Source organism: Dermochelys coriacea, chromosome 26 (assembly GCF_009764565.3).
Source record: "Dermochelys coriacea isolate rDerCor1 chromosome 26, rDerCor1.pri.v4, whole genome shotgun sequence".
NCBI lineage: Eukaryota > Metazoa > Chordata > Testudines > Dermochelyidae > Dermochelys > Dermochelys coriacea.
The window spans coordinates 3,929,416-3,935,415 of record NC_050093.1 but is presented as its reverse complement, the minus strand read 5'-3'; the positions used below and the strand labels follow the sequence as shown (position 1 = coordinate 3,935,415).

The 6,000-nt window shown below is 39.8% G+C and overlaps 1 protein-coding gene across 3 annotated transcripts in view; it reads left to right on the top strand.

The window, feature by feature from the left end:
* The first annotated feature begins 499 nt into the window (after window positions 1-499).
* UNC5D (unc-5 netrin receptor D) overlaps window positions 500-6,000 on the top strand; it is a 441,192-nt gene continuing 435,691 nt past the window's right edge. For 2 of the 3 annotated variants that reach the window (XM_043503014.1, XM_043503013.1), the window contains exon 1: window positions 510-1,037. The gene's annotated coding sequence lies outside the window, so the exon portion shown is untranslated. Of the gene's footprint in view, window positions 1,038-6,000 lie in introns of all 3 variants that reach the window. The other variant, XM_038384983.2, reaches the window with a different exon arrangement.

Genomic DNA, 6,000 nt, shown 5'->3' with positions numbered 1-6,000 from the left:
CATTTAGCAGTAACTCTCAGGGTTAGTTTCCCAGACCTGAAGAAGAGTTGTGTAAACTCAAAAGCTTGTCTCTCACCACCAGAAACTGGCCCAATAAAAGATATTTTCCTCACCACCCTTTTCTCTCTAATTTCCTAGGCCCAACATAGCTATACTAACACTTCATATATACATATACAGTATCCATGTGGTAAATACTACAAGCACATAATAAATATTTATCACATACCTTTTCAATTTATCACATCATGCTCCTCAAACCTCTGAACAAAGGAATACAATAGTAGCACATACCCGATTTTTAAACAAAAAACAAAACTCTCTAAGATATTCTTAAAACAGTTTAATGTAAATGTGATGGGGAGTAATACTTTCCAGGCTGGTATGGGGTGAATTTGGCTCAGAAGCAGTTAGGTAACCTAACAGGGCACACCTGCAGGAATTAGTCTTGATAGGCAATCTCTGATTATTAGTGGAGCCCAGCTGGACAGGAGCAGGCAGGGCTGGTATAGAGGCAGGAAATTTGCAGTAGCAGTATGTAGCTTGGATGTTTGTGGCTACTTTCTGAGCTGAGGGAAAGCAAAAGGAAGACATTTAGGGATACGGTAGATGCTCTAGGATCTTGGTTCTGAGAGAAGGGTTAATCAGGAAGGCGGGTGAATAAGGAAGCAGGATAGAGTAGGAAGTAGCCTAGGAAAATAGAAGCAAGGTTTGTGATAGAACAGACCTTGGCTTTTAAAGGTAGGGTTCCTGGGTGGGCCTGGTATCCCCAATGAGCGGCATAGGCTTGAATTGGAGGACTTCTGGGAAGAATACTCAGTAAGCTAGTCTAGTGATTCTTTGATATTCTAGAAAGGAAAACTATAATGAGCTCACTGGAAGGTGAGGCTACACAGCGTACAGAGAAAGCAAGAGCACTGTAACTTCTGGAGTGAGAGAGAGGTGCAATGTGAACAAGAGATGGAAGAGAGAAACTGAGATGGAAGAGAGTCAAACTGGAGAGAACTTTTCCCTAGTCACAGAGAGGAGCCCCAGTGGTGAGTAGAGAACCCTGTTACAATAACATATTGGCATATACAGAGTGTATGATGGCATGGTGTTTTGTTAGCTTTACTGGTGTGCATTTGAAAAGATTTATATGACCATGGCAATGCCATTGCCACTGGTAAGTTATGTGACTATTCCAGATTTATGCCAATAAGGTTTTTACAATAAACCTTTTAAGCGTTCTCTCCTGGCCTGAACGTGCAGAATTCTGAGCACATCCAATGTCTATTGACTATAACAGACTTCAGGCTGTTCAGGTGGTCTTAGAATTGGGCTTGTAATAGACCAAACTTACCAGTGGTGTAAGCAGTTGCAATCTATCCAAGTCCATAGAGTTGTGCCTGATATAAATGACTGTTCAGGATTATTTTATGCATATTCTAAGCTACGTTATTTGAAATAGAATTTGTGCTTTTGTTTTTGATACTCTTTTCCTGTGTCTCTCTATAACAGTCACTGGCTTTCTCTTTTACTTTAGTGTTTTGGGTTGTGGTGGGTTTTTTTTCTTTTAATGCTAGATCTATTTTGATGACCCTCCAATGCCTTCTGCAGACACTTACCTACATGTATTGAGTCTGATTTGATTTAATCCCTTGCTTTATAAATGTTATACCCATGTGTTTCAGGAACAATCTATGACTCAGCACATTTCCATCATGTAAAAATCAAATTTTCAGTGGCTCTGCTTACTCTTTATTGTACTGAGATCAATAGATGAGAGACCCCTTAACCTAGCAGTGTGCCTGACATGTATTCATAAGAACAGTCTATAAATTCAATGGAAATATTAGGTTGAAGGGGCATTCATGCTTTGAATAGCAAGTTTTCTTCAGCTTTTTCCACTTTGCTTTACACAAATTGGCCTTCTAAAAAGGCTTTAAGTCCTTCAAAGCCTGTGCTTTGTAACTGAGCACCAAGGGGAAGTAGAGATATTTAATTCCCAACATGATTCCCTAGGCACTAAATTATATTTTATTTACATTCCCCAGTTAGTTTCCGTTTCAACTTTTAGTTGGGTTTCTGCTCTGGAAATTGCATATATACTTTAAGCAACATCGCCATATACTATTTTTTTTTCATTCAATATTTACTTCTCAATTAGATTTATCATCTCAGACAAGGTGGGGCCACATTATTCTCCCATATGGAATGGTAGAAATCTGGAATGATTCTGCTGACCTCAGTGGAATCACTGTAGACTTTATACTAATGTAAATAAGGGCAGGATTTGACCCATCATAAAGCTTTTGCAGAGAGATGTGTATAACAAAACAGCATGTCACTCATTTTGAACGTTCTGATAGCTTTTATGAAAAGAACCATAGCCAACTAATTTTTTGGTTAGTCCTGTTACTCAGTTGAGTTACAGGATATTTTATCTTGGCACTCAAAGAAACAAACATAACCTTCTGGGACAGTATCTATTTTAGGATAGAATACTGGTTTAACATATGAAAACCATGAGCCAATCCTCACTGGTGTAGATGCACTGAAATGTCTCTGCTTTCAATCCTGGCTATCCGAAGTTATGCCAATAACTACTTATACAGACCCTGGAGTGTGGTAATGTGGGTGTTTATATCCTGGTTCTGGAGAGTTTTATAGTCTAAATAAGATGAAATCCATCCCTGTAGAAAGAGTCAATATGAATTCAGTCTGCACCACTTGAGTTTCACTTTAGCACTCACAAGTGGGATGTATGTGCTGCATAAGCTTTGCTTGTACTGACTATTTGCATAGGAGTGAATGTCACCTGTGATACCTGACATTATGCTCCAGCTTCTCCCCCCCCCCCCCCGCCTTTTTTTTAAAGAGATGCGTCAAAGCTTGGGAGAATATATAGTTCACAACTTGTTGAATCTCTGCAGAAATAACCCTTTTCACTTATTCAGAGTGTATCCCAAAGGCCCAGAGTTATGTTAGTCAGAAATGTCAATTGATGAATTATATGTATGTGTGGGGAAGAGGGAGTGTTAGTTTCTTTTGGAGGGTCTCATATATTTCTCTTCCGTGTACAGTATAATACTGTTCCAAAGACACGAAAACAAAAATCTGCCTGCTGAATATGTCTTTGTGTAGCAGTAGGCTTAATTTTTCTTGAAAAATCTTGCCCTGGGCTATTTTTGAAAAGTACATTGCTGTTGAGGTTTTAGAACAATGCATTTGTTTCACATGCTGGCAAAATCCAAACCTGACTTATCTCCCTCTGTGCAATTCTAGCACTGGGTTTCAGGGGGGGCCAGATGAGATGACACCCCTGACTCCACCTATTAGATTCATTTGGCTTGAGAACATGTTTGGGTTTTGCAAATGATTACAAATGGTAAGGAGGCTGAGTGCTGGCTTGAGAGATTGTACAGTGTGAGCTACCTGATAGGCATGACAAAATGAAAGCAACCCTGGTTTCCACTTGCATGTTGTTGCAAGCCTTCTGAACAACTAGTCAGTTGAAGCAAGACTGAAACTAGGCTGCACTGTACTTGTAACACCTAACTGTTTTACAGGGACACAGGACTCAGGGTATGCCCGCCTGCTCCTGAAACTAGGGCAGGCTTCAGGTTGCTTTTTTCCCCTAACTAGTCTTGTATCACTATAAATCATTAGCTGGGGATTAACTCAATAGCTAATACACAACATCATGACAACCAATTCAGACAAATAAGTCAAGCAGGACTTTTTGCATTTCACTCTAGCTTAACCAGGAAGGTAGAGTCCTAATGACGTTCCTGAAGAAATGTTCAGCCACAGGGTATGGCAAGGGGCTGGCAGTCAGGACTACTGAGTTCTATTTCCGGTTCTGGGAGAGCGTGCAGGAGTGGGAATGAAAGACACAAGGCTATTCTAGGTGAAATTCATCCTTTGTTCAGAGAGCTGTTAGTCGGCCTATTCACCGCTTAAGCCATTTAAAATGGGTATTATGAAGCGCAAATACCTTGTGGTGACCCATGGACAGGGATGAATTTCACCCTATAGGGTTATTGGGATTGGGACAGGTAGCTGTAGAATGAAAAGGGGATTAATTATGGCTTCATTAAAATCATTCATGAGATGTGCATTTCTCTAACAGTTTGGGCTGGATTCTCCAGTCTTCCAAGTTGCACTTCATACCAGCTGTGTAGTGGAAAGTGAATGTCAGCCAGGATTTCTGCAGGGGGGTATCTCCACTGCTGTAAAGCTGGCACAATGGTGTAGTTGCCACCCACCCAAACCCTGCTGTAATGGTGAGGAGGGAGGGTGGAGCTGATCACTATACCTGATCCTTTGCTGTTGGAAAATCCTTATGGAGCTTTGGCCACTGGCAGAAATAGAACGTGTGGCCTACTCCAAACATCTGCTGGTGTCCAAGGTTCAGGGAGTCATAAGCTGCTTCCTGTGTCTGTCCCTGTCCACCACTTATACCACATGTAGTAAAGAAGCAGGGCCTCTTGTCTTTGTTAGAAACACAACACTCATCATCAAGGTATGTATGCTTCCTGCCACTGATGCTCCTTTACTCCTAATGTGCAAACCTTAGTCTCAAGGCAGAATATGTACAGTACAATGCTTTGCCATTTGTATTGCCAGAGCTCTCAATCTATAGATCATGTAGTAGTTTTGTTTAGCAGCGCAATGAAAGGCAAATTAAACCAGCTCATAAATAACTGTCTACCAGAAGCTAATGTGGCCTCCTACATACCATATTAGTATTGTATTGTTTCTGTCACTAGGCTTCTTGTGGTTTTTTATTTTTATTTTTACTTTATATTGAATCATTATGAAAATTGGATCCTTGAACTCTATGAGAAATTACTTTTAAATATTAACTGATATGCAGTGGTAATGACCATAATGTCAGATTCATCATTTTATTTTATTTTTTAAATTTTTTGTTTCCTATGGTTGAAGACTTCAGCATGCTATATTTTCAAAACGTGCTCATGGGGGCTTAGCTGTGTGACCCTTCCCATATACTAAATCAAGGGGAACCATATGCCCAAAAGAGGGAGGAAAGCTAGCCTTATGGATAAGGCATTGAAATGGGACTCAGGAAGTCTATGTCCAGTATGTGACTCTGCCACAGGCTTTGTGACCTTGGGCAAGTTACTTGATCTCTTTGTGCCTGTTACCCATCAGTAAAATAGGAAGTATTACTATGCCCTTCTCCCACTTACCTATCTTTTTTGTCTATTTATATCATAAACTTTTTGGGAACAGAACTGTGCGGTTTGTGTGGTGTTTTTTTTTTTTTTTTTGGTTGGGGCCTCTTAGTATTTTCATTACACTTAAACTATGACTGCCTTGAGATCCTCAGATGAAATACTTTTATATATTTTACAGATCCTAATTAACCATCACAAAATCCTAGTGAGGTAGGTATCCCCATTTTACATATGGTGAATCTGAAATGCACTGAAGTGACTTGTCTATGTTCACAGAGCAAATTGCTGACGGTTGTAAGATGACTTTGACGAGCTCGCAGATGTTCATTTACAATTTTGAGACCTTGTATACTGAGGCAAACTAATAACTATCCTTTTTTTTTTTTTTTTTTTTTTTTTTTTTCCAAATGGTTATTGTTCCTCTACTTGATCAAGTGGAAGACCAAATAATGCAGGCAGGAGCCAAGCATTATGAATAGCCGCCTCAACAGTTCCCCCAATGCCTTTCAGTGCTGACCTGTTACATTCCAGTGATCCAGTCCTCTGAGCAGGGAAGGAGAGTTATGCTGAACTTTGTGGCAGCTTTGTAAAGTGGAGGTTTGCTCTGTAGAAGAGACTTTAGGCCTGGCTCAACTAAAATAAAGACTCTTCACATAGCTTCTTGCACCACTTTAACTAAATGGATTTAAAATAGCATCTTTAGCTAAACCTAGACAACTTTTTCTTAGCTAGGAATAAAGGTGTCTTTAACTTGTTTAGCTAACATATAGCAACTAGCATGAGGTAAAATTCCAGTGAAGATAAGGCATTTATG